A 17,472-nucleotide genomic window follows, 5' to 3' on the forward strand; every position below is an offset into this window, starting at 1 on the left:
TATACAGACACAGAAAAAATCTTTAAAGTGATTTCCTTAAACAAATCAATGTTTTTATAAGTCAGACGTGGAACTTACCAGTCACATGTAATTATTTTGCATTTTTTTTATATATAACTGTTTTAGTATGTGTTGTCATGCTTTTATGGATTTCTAATTTTGAAACTCCGAATAAAGATTATTATTATTATTACTGATTCTATATACCCACCTTCAGTCTTTGCAAAGAACGAATATACAGAGCTCCTGACTACTGATAACAGAAATATGGGTGTCGAAAGTTCGACCTTACCAGATAATTTGTGTCCGTCCTCACACAGAGATCTGCCTATGTATAACAGGAATCTAGAAACCATAACTTGGGAATCCAGTCAGAGTCAGGGTCAGCATAGAAGGGCCCAGAAGCAGGAGGAGGAACAGCATGAGAAGTCACTCGGGCTATGCAGACGAGGGTCTTCAATTCACATTGGTGCACTCCCTTCGGGGTTCCACTCGCTGGCCCCCTGAAGCCTCCCGGGCTGGATACGGACCTCTGATGGAGTCCCTGTTCAGGCGCCAAGTGTAGAACTGTGTTCCAAATGGACCCCCAGCGGTGGAGGGCTTCACCGAAAATCTACGGGTCCACAGGAGTTTCTCTTACAAAAGAAGGGAGGCAGACTCTAGAGTGAGGAGGGAAACAAGATATTTTAATACACAGAGTATAACTCGAGCTATCGGACAGAGTCCCAGAGTCACCTAGGTGAGTCTACGGACGCTGCCCCCTTCTCCAGGGCATGCAGCAGTCTTTATAGGATGTGGAGTTCTCCTTATCACGCCTAATGCGTCACTGTGTCTTGGGCTGTGGTGGGCCAAGGCTGCAAAGCAGATAACTCAGGGGCTTCTGACATTGTCCAGAGAATGCAATCAACCGGGGGTGGTCTCTCAAGGCTGTAAGGCAGATGACTCAGGAGCCTCTGCAATGCCCAGATAATGCAATCAGCCGGAGGTCGTTTCTTATGACGCACATGGAGCCACAGGTTGATTGTCCGCACATGTTGTTCTAGTCAACAGAGAGGGATGAGGGAAGATAAGGTGGGTGCGTGCAGCTCGTCTTCGTGATCTTGTCAACAGAGAGGTATGAGGGAAGATAAGGTGGGTGCGTGCAGCTTGTCTTCGTGTGCAGGGGCCCACCTCAGGCAAAGGAGGGAGAGAGTTGACGTGGCAAGGCTTTAGGGGTTAAAATTACAGCACAACACAGGTCACTCAAAGAAGAACTAAAATCCTTCCTCGTTATGTACAGCCCCACCAGATAAGGAAGGGCACTGGCTAGACAACCTTGGTGAAAGGTTTTCCGCGCCATCAGAGCTTCCAAAGCCATGGCTATCCTCGGAAGGGATGAGAGACAAATATGGTCCGACATCTCCTCTTTGTTGGAATATATTCTTGAGGACATGAAGAAGGAGGCAAAGGATGTTTTATCAGAAGGTAAGAGAGCCTCTTCTGAAATTACTGATGTGGCAATAGACATTTCATCTACTGCCTTTAGGCAGATTGGCGGGAGCAGCGGTGTTGAAGCGGCGGGGTTGTCTCAGGGCTACAACATTCTGCCCAGACGTTCTGGCCAAGGTGCTGGATATACTGTTCAATGGTGAATAGCTATTTGGCAAGCACGTGGATGACACGCTGCAATCGATAAAGGCAGACACTGACAAGGTAAAATAACGGACAACTTTGCAATAGAGGTCTCCCCTTGAAACTCCGGACCCTTGGCGACTTGCTTTCCTTCCGCAAGGCCGCTAAAACCCTTCTGTTCTCTGAGTTATGTTAAAATCCATACCCCCATTTTTAAATAATATTTTCTGTTTTCTGTTGTGTTGTGTTCGCCACCTTGTCGGTGCGCCGGGACGCTCCTTCGCTGGAGCAGCCGTGCGCAATACAAATAGCCCTAACATAACATAACATAACATAACAGGAAGTTTTCTTCCTTTCGAGGAAGAGGTCAGTACCTCTCTCGGCCTCCACATCAGCACATTTTGGATGTTATTACCAACAGGGGTTTCGATCGCAGTATTCTGGTCAACCCTCCAACAAACCTTGACACCTGCTTATTCTGTAGCATCAGCAAGTCGACGTCCAGCATCAGGAGGAAGATCTCAAAACATCAACGAGACAATGAGGATTCACAGGCTCCTGTCACCACAGTCCCACTTCAATTCAGCCCGCTTGCTCCAGATTCTTCAATCAATGGAAGCTCGTATCTTTTGACAAATGGCTGTTCGACAGATTCCACCATGATCACACCCTCCGAATTTACCTCTGTGGAAGACTTTGCATCGTCATCTTCAAGTTCTCAAAAAAGAAACCAGAGTACTCCTCTCCAAACAAACAAGCCACGCATACATCACAATCTGAGTTTCTACCCTCATTTCTTTTTAATCAAGAAAAAGACAGGGAAATGGAGGTAAATAATGGACTTCAGGTTGCTGAACAAGTTAATAAAAAAACAACCCTTCAGGATGTTGTTGCTCCAGGAGATTTTGTTTCTCATGGATGCAGGAGATTATATGTCCTCCGTCAATCTTCTGGATGCATACTTTCACATCCTAACACATCTGAAGCACCAACGTTTTCTCAGGTTCGAAGTGCAGGGTGCCATTACCAATTCAAGATGCTGCCCTTCGGGCTAAGGTCAGCGCCCAGAGTTTTCACCAAATGCTTGGCGCCAGTGGTGGCCTTTCTCCGACGATCCGGTCACCAGGTATTTCCTTACCTGGACGACTAGTTGGTCAAGGCCTCATCCTTCCAAACCTCCAATAGATCAGCAGAAGCCTGTCTTCAGGTTTTTTGTTCCCTAGTTCTCAAACTCAACAGGGAGAAGTCCTGTCTCAACCCTCCCAGGTCGCTGGTGTTTCTAGGAGCAATCCTGAATACCACGCTTTCAAAGGCTTTTTCCACAGGAGAGAGGATTTTACGCCTGCAGAGGATAGCGCAGTCCTTATCTTAAAAAAATGGTGTTTCTGTAAGGAAATACAAATCAATGCTAGGGATGATGTCATCCTGCATCCCGTTGATCACACGCTGCCGCTTATGAATGAGACCTCTCCAGGAGCAGCTTGATGTCCAGTGGGCTCAATCTCGAGGCTCCATCAACGACAACATTTCAATAACTTCAGAAATGGACAGCGATGTCCTGGTGGACATTCGAAGACAACCTTTCTCAAGGTCTTTCCTTCCTCTTGAAAAAACCAAAGATGGTGAGGACGTTGGACGCTTCTATGGAGGGGTGGGGAGCCAACCTACAAGATTTGTAGATACTCGGAAAGTGGTCCGCTCAAGAAGAATTGTGTCACATAATTTTACTGGAACTGAAGGCAGTTTTTCTAGGTCTCCAGGCTTTCCTGCCAGGGATCAGGGGATCATCAATTCTAGTCCGGATGGACAACACTACCACTATGTTTTACCTGCAGAAACAAGGTGGGATGAGGTCTCATGTCCTTTCAGCCCTAGCGCAACAAATCGGGGAATGGCTAATAGGCAACAAGATATCGATGCAAGTACAAGTATCAGGAGTCCCAAACAAGTGGGTTGACTCCCTCAGCAGGGACACCAAGCAGAGTCACGAGTGGGAGCTAAACAGAAACAGCTATACAAAGTTTTTCAGTGCTGGGGTTTCCAACCCTATATCTATTCACTACATCCCTCAACACAAAATGCAAATTCTACACCAGTAGATTACCTCAACCAAGCTCTCTGGGGAATGCCTTCAACTTCTCCTGGGAAGAAACGTTTGCTTACGCATTCCCTCCATTTCCTCTCATTCTAAGAGTTCTGAAGAAACACAAACAGGAATCCTGCCGCATCATCCTCATCGCCCGACATGGGTGAGGCAATATTGGTACACCGAGCTATATCACCCATCAGATTCTTCTCCAATCTTGTTCCGGCCAATGGAGCATCTCCTTTCCATGCACCCGGGCCAAGTGGTTCATCTGAAAATTCACACACTCCATTTGTCAGCTTGGCTCCTCACCACACTGACACCAGAGTGTTAACATTCTCTGAAGAATGTAAATCGATACTTCAGAATGCCCAAGCTCCTCTACGCTCAAGTGCTACTCGACTAAATAGAAGAGGTTCTGTTCAAGGTGTGTTGAGAGATCTTGTCATCCTCTCTCCTCAGCTTCTAAAGACATTCTACCCTATCTGTTGCACCTCGCCAAGTCTGGCCTTACCCATTCCTCCATTAGGGTACGCCTGGTGGCAATAACAGACACAGATAAAGGTCTGGTCAATTATCCTTGTGGTCTAACAGACTGGTGAAGGAGTTTATGAAAGGTCTTTCAGTGCTTACCTGCCGTTAAAGCCTCCTCCAGTACTTTGGTAGCTAAACCTTTTCTTACCGCAGCTTATGAGGTCCCCTTATGAGCCAATACAGAAATGTGACTTAAAATACCTTTCATGGAATGTAGCTTTTCTATTGGCTAACACGTCTGCTAGACACAATAGTGAGAACCAAACTTTTACCACAACAGCACCTTGCTTGCAGTTTCATCAAGACAGAGTGGTCCTTCGCACCAATCCTTCTTTTATTCCTAAAATGACTTTTACATTTCATCTAAATGAGATAGTGATTCTGCATTCCTTTTTTCCCGCTCCATCTTCACCTGCAGAAAGAGCCCTGCACTTAATGGACATTAAACGTTGTTGGAAACTCTACTTGCAAAGAACAAAGACATTCCATAAATTGACTTAGTTGCTCATCTCCTTCTCTGCCCCAGGAATGGTCAGGCCTTGACACGAGCATCTATTGCTCGCTGGGTCTCCTCGACTAGAATAGTCAGCAATGAGAAGGCTGGACGTCCACTTGCTGCCAATATCACAGCTCATCCCTCTCGGAAGAATGCAGCATCCTCGGCCCTGTTTGCCGGAGTTTCTTTACCCAACATCTACAGTGCAGCAACATGGACGAATGTCCATACCTTCACAAAGCATTACTGCCTGGAGGCATGGCAGAAGGCGGATGTCGCAGTCGGACAAGCTGCCCTGCAGCGACTGTTCGCATAAGGTATGCACCCACTAATGTCCTTTCTTTCCTTATTGTACTATTCTGTGGATGCTACATTTTAGGTACTTTCATTTTAATGAATCAGTGCTACGCTATATACCTATTGGTTTTTCTTCACATACAGTATCTGCTTTTAATTATTATTTTCAGCTTTGGGTCGCTTGGTGGGATGGGTCACCTTACCTGCCGCCATTGCCATTTGGAAACTGCATGCTATTCTAATTCACACATGTGAATCTATAAAAAATACAATAATGGAGAAAAAACAAGTTACTTACCTGTACACTGTGGTTCTCCAGTATTGATATCTTTTATAGATTCACATGCGACCCACTTCAAGTTCACCATTTCATACCTCTATTGTTCTTCTATTTATACTTGTGCTCGAAATATGAGGTATGGTGTCTCTACAGGGGATGGATACTTTATGGCCCATGCTTTGATTGGGTGAAGTTTGGATGTTTTAAAACAATGTTAATAGGTTACTAAATGCAACTGGTTTTCAATAGGAATTTAGTTTAAAGCTTCAAAAGATACTTTTTTTTACTGTTACCTTGGGAATCCCACCATGAAGATGGGCAAGATTCAAGCATGTGAATCTATAAAAGATATCAATACTGGAGAACCACATTGTACAGGTAAATAACTTGTTTTTCGGCCCATACTTGAGCAAAACTCTGTAACCTGGCCAACTCCTTTGATGCTGAATTAGAGACCCTGGCTTTCTAACTTCCAAAAGTTTGTACAGCAATTTCCTGATATTTTTAGGGTGCAAACAACCAAGACCTGCCACTCACATGAGGTTGCTGAAACTTTGACAAGGGTGACAAGCCCTAATTACTTACATCGGCCAATATTAACAGCTGATGGCCAAATCAGCCATCACAGCATATCAAGGTCTCTGTGAGGAGTTAGACACAATGTCTCTGGTAGTGATCAGCTCACCACTTCAGCTGCAGTCCTGAGATATGACCATACAAATTGACACTCAGAAGAAGTAGAGGCCCCAAGCACCTTCTTTTCTAAGAAAGTCATCATCAATTACATCACAGAGAATATGGGCGATACATCTGTGACAACAGAAGAGCTGATGTAAATAAAGAACACTGGACAGACTTTGCAATGTGAATAAAAGGAACAATGACACTAAAGAGGATTATGTCTTTACTGTGAAACTGCAGGGCATTTTGTCAAAGAATGTCCTTAGCTGGTGGAACACTAAAGGGCTTGACCGTGAAAACCCCTTTTGTGCCCCTGTTAAGAAGTTTGTCCACCTGACAGAAGAAGTAGGAAAGGCACATTTTCAACTCCCAGTTCTGATTTTAACATCCAATAGGCCATAGGGCTTACTTGCTGTATTAGATTGTCGTGCATCGAGTAATTTCATGCATCAGACTTTTCATGCTTTACACGAACTGATGAAACAAGCAAAAATCAACCCTAAACGCATTGTGGGAATCGATGGCAAATCTTTTGGCTGAAGAGATTTGTGGGAAACAACAAAGGTGGTCATGGCATACGACAATGGGCACCTACAAAAGATTACATTTGACCTTATTGATAATGCCTGCATTCACTGTTGCAAAGAACAGAGTCTCAACTTCTGTTCAGAGTATGAAGAATTTAAATGATTCTCATGACAAGGTTTAATTAAAGTTCTTCCAATAGCTTGCAGTGCATTAAAGACTGTAGCTTCTGCTTTACTATAATCATTTGAAGATGTTTTTTTGAAAGTGGTAGATCTACCACCATGTTGATCATACACATGAATGTTCAACTGACCTCATCTTTGAGGTCAAGGTCCCACATGATTGCATTTTTCCATTTGTCACCAAGGAGTATGAGGTGCTCCTCAATTAAAAACCTACAAAAAGTATTCTTGAGCCACTCCACATCACCATCTGGTGCTCCCACCTTCAGTATATCAAAACCAGGAGGAGAATACCAACAATGTAGGGATTATAGAGAGCTTAACTCCAGCACAATCCGTAATTGATACCCTTGACCACTCATAAGTAAAGTATCCTTTAAAAAAAGCTGTTGGATTATTACAGCCTTTGCCTGCACAGAAACAGCCCTCGCCATGGATTTCTATGGATTTTATAACTGATTTACCACATTGAAAAGGAAAGATTGTGCTGCTAGAAGTAATTGATTACCTCACTAAGACATCTCATTTCATTACACAGGAAAAGATTCCAACTGCTCCTATATTGGGGAAACAAAATCAGACACTGGAGCAATATTTGTTTTTGATGAATCACTCTGAACAGTGGACGGAGTGGATCTCAGTTTCTGAAATTTAATACAACATCTTACACACATCCCTTTCTTGTGTACCTTTGGGTTCTAGTTGCACATTTGGCCACCTATGTTCACCTCCACCTCCTCCTCAGTTCCTTCTGTACAATCACTGCTGCTAGTTAAATGCCAGATTCAAGAGTCACATTTAGTACATTTAAGATTGTTAAATGCCAGATACAAGAAATATTCAGATATGAGGCATAGTGCATGGCTAGTGTTCAAAGTGGTTGAAAAAGTCTGGTTATTGACTGATTATTTGTCCATTTCGGGGTCACATCCTCCGTTCGCTCCAAGATTGGTGTGTCCCTTTCCAACAATAAGACTTATAGGACAAATCACACAAGAAGTAAGATTGTCTTGTCACTAAGAGAGAGCCACCCTGTATTTCATGTTTCCAGATTCAAAAAGGCTGTCCCCACTACTTCAGTAACTTCCCCCCCTAAGTTAGTTGATCGAAAACGTGCGTAAGTAGTACAATATCATAGAGGGCAACTACAGTACCTGGTATCATAAAAGGGTCAATCCAATCCTGCATGAATTTAAATTGAAAAGGATATGCAGAAAGGGTTAGAGTGTTAGTTATATGATGAATGAGACAATAGGTACTAAAAATCTTCACTGCTGGTTAATTTCCCATTCAATCAACTTGCAGAAATAGAACTTACAAGCAAACTCTGAATTTATTGTTGTTAAGAATCTAAACTTCATCTTACTCATATTTTCAATGGCGTGTGTCGATTGCAGTATTAACCTTATCAACACAGATATGGTCTGTACTAAGTATGCGTTGAAGTAATTAAGGAAATGTGATTGAAAATATACTAGCATGATATTGATACAATTCAAGTTAAAGTAGTCTATGAGATAGAGAGCACTGTGCCCCAGTATTCAAGCTCCAAAAAATGCAGATTTAAAAAAGAAAATTCATTTACATGTGGTATGTTGTATATATACGCTCCACCCAGTGCCACAGGGGTAGGATTTCCCCCCCCCCCCCACCCCTGCACAAGGATCCAGTAAGTGCACAACCTGAATTAGACATCCAATTGGACTTCAACCCATACACAACCCACTGAGCAATACTGTGCAGGAAGTGTTTCTGGTAACAATCAGTCGCACAAGATAATTTCAGGGAAACAGTGGAACACCAAACCCTCTTTCTCTCGTCAAAGTATAACCCCCTTAAAATTGCATTAAAAATAGAAGAGGTGCTCTAAAAATGTTATTTTAAAATCCTAGTCTAGTGCATAAAATATGAATGGTAACCACACACAATGCAAGGAGGAATGCAGCATTGTATGTCATGTTCAGCGTAAACAGCAAAAGCATTTCTAACATGGTTTAGTGAGTTCTTAACATCCTAACACCCTATTGCTATTTCTCGGCAGTATGCATATTTTTAGCTGATGTAATAAACAGCAAGCCTGTTTGAGTTTCATAGCTAATAAAGCATTTAGAGGCACAAATTACAAAAGAATGAACTTTTTATTCATATGGTTATCATATTATACACCCCTGAGATTGTCTAAAATGTTTCAAGCAAACCCGAATCAATGTTTCCGATGTAATAAAGAAGGTGATGGTGGATGGCTGCATATATTTTACGAATGTAATAATTTACAGCAATTTTGGGAGTTTTTTTTTTCCAAAATCTCTCAGATGTTATGTTATGTTATGTTACGTGGATTTGTACTGCGCACAGCTGCCCCAGCTAAGGGGCGTCCCGGCGCACGGCAAGGTACCACGCAACAACCACAGAAACACAACAGCTGAAGCAATCCAGACAGGTTTTTATTTAAAAAAGGAAAGTTTTAATCGCCCTACGAAAGGACAAAAGATCCTCCGACAGCCGAATCCCCACCGGAAGGGAATTCCACAGTTCGGCCGCTTTAACCCGGAAAGACCGGCCTCCAACACGGCACAACTTGTATCTAGGGATAATGGTGAGAGCTTGACCCATAGATCTCAGGTGCCGAGTGGGGACGTACCAGGTCAGGAGGTCCAGTAGAGTTTGAGGAGCCGTACCTTTTAAGATTTTAAAAGCTAAACAGAGTACCTTAAATTGGATTCTGGCTCTAACTGGCAGCCAGTGTAGAGCTTTCAAGGTACTAGAGACAGGGCAGGAGCGGGGAAGACCCACGATAGCCCTTGCAGCGGCATTCTGCACCCGCTGAAGTCGGGTAAGTTCAGCCTGGTTAGCACCCGCCAGAAGCGAACTGGCATAGTCCAAGCGTGATATGACAGTCGCCTGTATAACTAACTGTCGGGTGCGTGAATCAAAGAACTTGAGAATTGGGCGCAAGGATCGGAGGATTCCAAAACAGCACGCCGCTGTTTTCTTAGTGTGCCCCTCAAAACTGAGAGTGGGATCCATCCACACTCCCAGGTTCTTTAGTTCCGTCACCGGAAGGGGAGCCGGCCCAAGCTCCGGAGGCCACCACCTATCTCCCCAGAGGTCCGCCCATCTGCCGACGATCATAACCTCGGTTTTCTTCGCGTTGAGCTGGAGACAGTTGGTCTCCATCCAGCTTGCCACCGCCCTAAGACCACTCCGAAACTTGGGAGCATCCAGGTCTACATCCCCGCTGATCGTAACCGCTAGCTGAGTGTCATCGGCATATGACACCATGGTCATACCCCATTGCCTGACAACCTCAGCCAGCGGTCTCACGTAAAGGTTGAACAACGTGGGGCTCAGCGAGGATCCCTGCGGTACTCCCTGCTTCAGTGGATGGAATTTGGACTGGAACGGTGGCACTGCAACGCTGAAGAAACGGTCCTCGAGGAAAGACCGAAACCACTTGAGGGCAGACCCACACACTCCTATCTCCACCAGGCGCTGCAACAGGATAGGATGGGAGACAGTATCGAAGGCGGCGCTCAGATCGAGTAGTACCAGCGCCGCCGTCTGTCCTCCATCCATCATTATCCTTACCAATTGAGTCATCAGCCATGTTGGTGTTATTCAGTTCTTCTAGAGAAGTTAAATGTTTTACGAAATATCAGCAGTACTTTATATTAATTGCTATTACAGTTGCAAAGTCACTTATTCTTCAAAATTGGAGAACCAATACGCAACCCAGCATTGACCACTGGTTTAATAAAATGACCAGGTTAGAGGAGGCCTACGCTAAATGTATAGGAGCAACTGTAAGACTCAGGGGTATTTGGCGAAACATCTCTTTTGATGGGGTGGTAGAGGAAAGCTGAATATAACGTCTAGATCCATATTGTCCCTAATAACACAATGCACTTTAAAGAATGTATGACATTGAAATATTAGAATTTTTTTCGCACAATGCACTCTGCACTTTGCAAATGGATAAAGGTATATCAGCTGCTATATATAGAGGTATTTTATACAGAATGTCATTCATCGTGATTCGCTATTTTAGACTAGACTGTATGTAATGGATAGAATTTTAGGGAGTATGATTCGTTATTAGCCATCTTATAACTGGGGACCATTAAGAATTCTGTTTTATATTATTTAGAGAGGATCAACTATGAATGCATTACGGAATGGGTTTTTATAATTGCTGCTAAGATTTATCAATTTATGGTTTTGTTATTGCTCTATAAGTTATTTATTACCCGCACCTTTTAGATGTCATTAAGTCTATGTATTTTTCCTGTTCTAATAAAAAAAATTTTTAAAAAAAATTCATAGGATGGATCACACAGCATACCTGTTTTTGTTTGGAAAATAGCAACTCACATAATCTCTGTCACAGGTTTACGCATGAATAAAAAACAGTGCTAGTCTGAAGTTTTGAAATAACATTTATTTTGATGGCAGTTTGTGAGAAAAACCCTGCAATGTTTCAACTGTGTATACTTTTATATTTCTCAGGGGCTAAAGGGTCTGTGTATGTAGTGATTGCTAAAGTGATGAAAGCAATACATTTCTTTATTATTGTCAGAATTTAAATAAGGGTCCCTGTTGTCTAATGTATTGTGTGTTTTTAAATATTTTATAATTCTTTTAACAGTTTGCTGTTTAAATTGACTTTAAAAAAAAAGAAGAAAACATATTATACCTGGAATTTTTTGAATTGCTTTTAAACTTTTTACTGCCGATGTCTAATGTATTGTATATTTTCTGAAATTGTTCATCTTTTTATGGTTTTTCAAACCGAAATATAGTTATTCTTTTTGACAGTTTGATGTCCTATTAATCTGAAAAGTAATCAGGTATTATTATATATTGTCCAGATAAATATTGAAAACTTAAAGGAGCTGTAACAGATCAATGGGTCCCATGATCTGCTAGGGATCTCTTTCCCAACCCACACCATCCAGCACAGAATATGTGGTGATGTTCACAGCATGATGATCCTGATGTGCTCTGCAAGAAGAATGCAGTTGCAATTCCTGACCTATAAGGAACAGCACAGTTGTATCAGGAATATAATGTCCATTTATGAACAGCAAAAGTGTAATCAGTATGATGATCTACATTAAGAGGAAAAACACTTCATTAGCAAAAAAGGAGTAGGAACACGGTGGTATGAGTTGCTTTCCACAAAACCAGAATAAAAAAACAAGCCATCAGGGATGTTGAACAACTGTGGAGCATGTTGCTGTGTTATATAACTCAAAGTCAGAGTCCTATTGTAAAGTATTATTTGTTGAAGTGGCATAATTTCAAAGTATGTTGGCTAAATTGCTGCATCATGTTCTCCTGTACAATCTGGCATTTGGTGTAAGGCTCTGCAGTCCCTGGATTGGGATGTGGGATTTCAGTATGACAGTTCTCTTCTAGGGGTTGTCCTAGGAAGAGGATGTGAGGTTCTACTCTAAAAGCACTTTGATGTCAAGGGGGGGTCTACTGGACAGAATTGGCTACATAATGCTTTTTAATGGATGCCTTCCTGTTCTTCTCTGACCTTGCCATTGGAGGCAAGATCACAGTTCATGCACCTTCTACCTCAAGAACTGGAATGGGTTATTTGTAAGATGGCTCAAACACTTGTTTATCGGAAATCTTTTCTTCGACTTGTTCTCCCACTTTGGGGAGGCCCCCCCCCATCAGCAGTTTTGGAAACCTTATCTTCAAGTCGCAATAGTTCAAATGTTACAGCTTGTCTCTGACCTCATGGAAGCTTTGTTCTGCATTTAAATGATTGTCCAGGTTAAGCGTTTTGTCTTGCACCAGCTTTCCAGGCATATCAAGATCGGGGACAGACATAGGTACTCTGCTAAGCATCGGGTATGGAGTGTGTCCAACTAATACACCTCAAGGCAAATTATTTAATGCTCTCTAAACACCATACAGATTATGTAGCAAACTCAGTCTTGGATTTAACACCCTAGCGATCAAGGCTTATTTAAGCGTACTGTTTGCGTGCTTTTTAACCTGTTTGATTCCAGGTGGAATGGGTGCGAGTATTGTAGACATGGTTTTAGAGCAGACATTGCATCCCTAAACGCTTTAGCAGTAAATGTGAGACCACTGTCTGAATGAAAGATATGAACTACACCCATTAAAACTAAGCACTGCCAGTCTTTTATGACAGGTTGAGCCCCAGCATTTCTTTGTTTTCAAACACACTGAAATCTGGAGCAATAATCAGCACAAGTAATATATATACATATATATATATATATATATATATATATATATATATATATATATATATATATATATATATATATATATATATATATATATATATATATATATCTCACAAAGCAAAGGGAGTACCATCGAGCGCTCAGCTTCAATTACCACAGAAGTCCAGGTTCTATGCCAAAGAAAAGAGGTTTATTAAAATCATAAACCTTTGCGACGCGTTTCGCGCTTACAAATCGCTTGTTCACACAAAGTTTTGTTGAAAGATTGTCGTGCTTTATGGACACAAACGTCTCTCAATAATTAGAAAACATAGAAAGTGGACTGTACATGTATCGGCTATGTTTCAATAACATAACATTCAACAGTAAACATATATCATAGTCAGAGGTCATTCAGATTAAACAATTGAATTTGTATGGCCCAGGCATAGATAACCATATTTTTCCCTCAAATTAAAGCCTAGTAAGTAAATAATTAAACAAGCGTATCTTAATCCCAGATAAATGTCGGCAAAACACCCCCGAGGTGCATTCTGGTATCGGTAGTTGTCTTTGCGGGCTGCACATAATCCGGCTGTAAATACAAGTATACAAGTATACAAAGCCCAAGGATCATATTATACATTGCATATAAAGAATTATGAAGGATTAGAGGGACAGAATTGGCGCAGGAGATTCGGATTCTGTCAAAAGAAATAATGGCTAATTAGTGCCCTGTACAGATTTATCTGTTTCCGTTCTTGCGCCAAACGGCCAATAAATGCCAAGTCTCTAATGGAATGAATAATTGCTGGTTAGTGCATATTAGATTATCGTCCCATCCCATCAATTAGTGTTCACTTATTACTATCGAAGGTAAGTTATGTGTCTGAAAAATATCATAACGAGAGAGAGTCCAATTCCTAAAAGGTCCATATGATGATAGCACTTCATTAACCTCATGCAGTCCAAGCCTCGCAGTCCAATTGTGCAAATATAAACAGTGCTCAAGTTAAAATCATAAAATTGTACATTACATTTTATGGACGATCAGTGATGAATCATGGAGAAAGGATTAGGGTATCTCTTGTCACAATCCCGCGGCAAGGTCCCTCCCTTCCTTCCTATAAGAGAGCGAGAGAGATAGGCAGAAGATTAGATGGAATAAGGGTTATCTCATAATAAAGCACACAATGTTTATACAGTGATATAAGGCTAAAGTAACACACATACCGATCTATTCTATATGTAAATGTCTAACCATTTCTTCATCCATATTGTGTCACTTCGGGTAGCGTGTACAGAGATTGATAATGTACTTTGATTCTCTTTGTCTTAATTTTAAGGTACGATTGCCACCCCTGGGACCCAATATCACCTGTTCTACAATAAAGTAAGACAATTTAGTGGGATCAGAGAAATGATGACTCTCAAAGTGGCGGGCTACTGGGTACTGTTTGTCGTTTTTGTTTATGGCTCTCAGATGTTCTAAAATTCTTTTTTTGGCCATATGTGTCGTACTGCCTACATATTTAAGGTCACAAGGACAGACCAGTACGTAAATGACAAACATACTCGTACATGTAAGGAATTGTTTGATCTCCATCATCTTATTGGAGCTTGGACAACAATATTCTTTTACCATGTGGCTGTTATTACAGGCTTTACAGTGCCCACATGGATAAAAACCACATAAGTCAATGCCTCTTTTTGTTTTCGTGCTACTTATGTCATTATGCACTAGCAGACCTTTTAGATTTTTCCCTCGTCTGTATGTGATACTAGGTCTTTCCGATAGACTGGATCCTATGATGGGGTCCCCCTTCACTATATTCAAAACTTTGTGTGAACAAGCGCTTTGTAAGCGCAAAACGCGTCGCAAAGGTTTATGAGTTTAATAAACCTCTTTTCTTTGGCATAGAACCTGGATTTCTGTGGTAATTGAAGCTGAGCGCTCGATGGTACTCCGTTGGCTTTGTGATATTTATTCCGGCTGCTCCGCCGGATTCGAGCCACCTTTTGAGACGCGAGGGATTGCTAGAAGGAGCAATTTATTGGAAATATATATATATATATATATATATATATATATATATATATATATATATATATATATATATATATATATATATATATATACATATATATATATATATGTATATATATATATATATATCAATCAATACCAGAAACCCAAACAGTGAAGTGGACCACATGGAAGCTTCTTTTAGAAAACACTGGGTTTATTCACAACTTGCTCGTGACATAAAAACAAGGTTGCTGCCTCTGTCAATGTTCGTGGCCAAACGCGTTTCGGGATCACCATCTCCCTTCTTCGGTGGCGCTGAGTGTTTACAGGCAACTGAACTCGCTTACCCACTTGGGCTTTGAATGAACTACAACGCCCAGAAGGCCGCAGTAACGGCCACGCCCCTACTTAGGAGCAGGCGTTTTTTCGAACACTTAAAACGTAGCGAGATCGTTTGCTTTCACTCAGCGCCACCGAAGAAGGGAGATGGTGATCCCGAAACGCGTTTGGCCACGAACATTGACAGAGGCAGCAACCTTGTTTTTATGTCACAAGCAAGTTGTGAATAAACCCAGTGTTTTCTAAAAGAAGCTTCCATGTGGTCCACTTCACTGTTTGGGTTTCTGGTATTGATTGATGTTAGCGGCCGTCCCGGTCGCGAAGAGGACCCCCGCATTCACTTGCGGACCAGCAGCTCCACCTGGTGTTCTGCGTATGGAGGGAAGCTGTGTGAGCGCTATTCCAGTGCGCGCTCACACAAACACAGTTTGCATCTACAAAGCTGCGTGGCAGAGAAGCTGGAGGCCCCCTCAACCCACTGGGGCATGAATTGTGTTTACAGGCAACTGAACTCGCTTACCCACTTGGGCTTTGAATGAACTACAACGCCCAGAAGGCCGCAGTAACGGCCACGCCCCTACTTAGGAGCAGGCGTTTTTTCGAACACTTAAAACCTAGCGAGATCGTTTGCTTTCACTCAGCGCCACCGAAGAAGGGAGATGGTGATCCCGAAACGCGTTTGGCCACGAACATTGACAGAGGCAGCAACCTTGTTTTTATGTCACGAGCAAGTTGTGAATAAACCCAGTGTTTTCTAAAAGAAGCTTCCATGTGGTCCACTTCACTGTTTGGGTTTCTGGTATTGATTGATGTTAGCGGCCGTCCCGGTCGCGAAGAGGACCCCCGCATTCACTTGCGGACCAGCAGCTCCACCTGGTGTTCTGCGTATGGAGGGAAGCTGTGTGAGCGCTATTCCAGTGCGCGCTCACACAAACACAGTTTGCATCTACAAAGCTGCGTGGCAGAGAAGCTGGAGGCCCCCTCAACCCACTGGGGCATGAATTGTGTTTACAGGCAACTGAACTCGCTTACCCACTTGGGCTTTGAATGAACTACAACGCCCAGAAGGCCGCAGTAACGGCCACACCCCTACTTAGGAGCAGGCGTTTTTTCGAACACTTAAAACCTAGCGAGATCGTTTGCTTTCACTCAGCGCCACCGAAGAAGGGAGATGGTGATCCCGAAACGCGTTTGGCCACGAACATTGACAGAGGCAGCAACCTTGTTTTTATGTCACGAGCAAGTTGTGAATAAACCCAGTGTTTTCTAAAAGAAGCTTCCATGTGGTCCACTTCACTGTTTGGGTTTCTGGTATTGATTGATGTTAGCGGCCGTCCCGGTCGCGAAGAGGACCCCCGCATTCACTTGCGGACCAGCAGCTCCACCTGGTGTTCTGCGTATGGAGGGAAGCTGTGTGAGCGCTATTCCAGTGCGCGCTCACACAAACACAGTTTGCATCTACAAAGCTGCGTGGCAGAGAAGCTGGAGGCCCCCTCAACCCACTGGGGCATGAATTGTGTTTACAGGCAACTGAACTCGCTTACCCACTTGGGCTTTGAATGAACTACAACGCCCAGAAGGCCGCAGTAACGGCCACGCCCCTACTTAGGAGCAGGCGTTTTTTCGAACACTTAAAACCTAGCGAGATCGTTTGCTTTCACTCAGCGCCACCGAAGAAGGGAGATGGTGATCCCGAAACGCGTTTGGCCACGAACATTGACAGAGGCAGCAACCTTGTTTTTATGTCACGAGCAAGTTGTGAATAAACCCAGTGTTTTCTAAAAGAAGCTTCCATGTGGTCCACTTCACTGTTTGGGTTTCTGGTATTGATTGATGTTAGCGGCCGTCCCGGTCGCGAAGAGGACCCCCGCATTCACTTGCGGACCAGCAGCTCCACCTGGTGTTCTGCGTATGGAGGGAAGCTGTGTGAGCGCTATTCCAGCGCGCGCTCACACAAACACAGTTTGCATCTACAATGCTGCGTGGCAGAGAAGCTGGAGGCCCCCTCAACCCACTGGGGCATGAATTGTGTTTACAGGCAACTGAACTCGCTTACCCACTTGGGCTTTGAATGAACTACAACGCCCAGAAGGCCGCAGTAACGGCCACGCCCCTACTTAGGAGCAGGCGTTTTTTCGAACACTTAAAACCTAGCGAGATCGTTTGCTTTCACTCAGCGCCACCGAAGAAGGGAGATGGG

The 17,472-nt window shown here is 43.0% G+C and overlaps 1 long non-coding RNA gene across 1 annotated transcript in view; it reads left to right on the forward strand.

Annotated features, from left to right (window-relative positions):
• Positions 1 to 11,829, forward strand: part of LOC144752172 (uncharacterized) — a 993,171-nt gene extending 981,342 nt beyond the window's left edge. Inside the window, exon 5 of the long non-coding RNA XR_013594037.1 lies at positions 11,564 to 11,829. This is a non-coding gene — a long non-coding RNA (uncharacterized LOC144752172). The remainder of the gene's footprint in view (positions 1 to 11,563) is intronic.
• The last annotated feature ends 5,643 nt before the right edge of the window (positions 11,830 to 17,472 follow it).

This window comes from Lissotriton helveticus, chromosome 4_2, assembly GCF_964261635.1.
Source record: "Lissotriton helveticus chromosome 4_2, aLisHel1.1, whole genome shotgun sequence".
Lineage (NCBI taxonomy): Eukaryota > Metazoa > Chordata > Amphibia > Caudata > Salamandridae > Lissotriton > Lissotriton helveticus.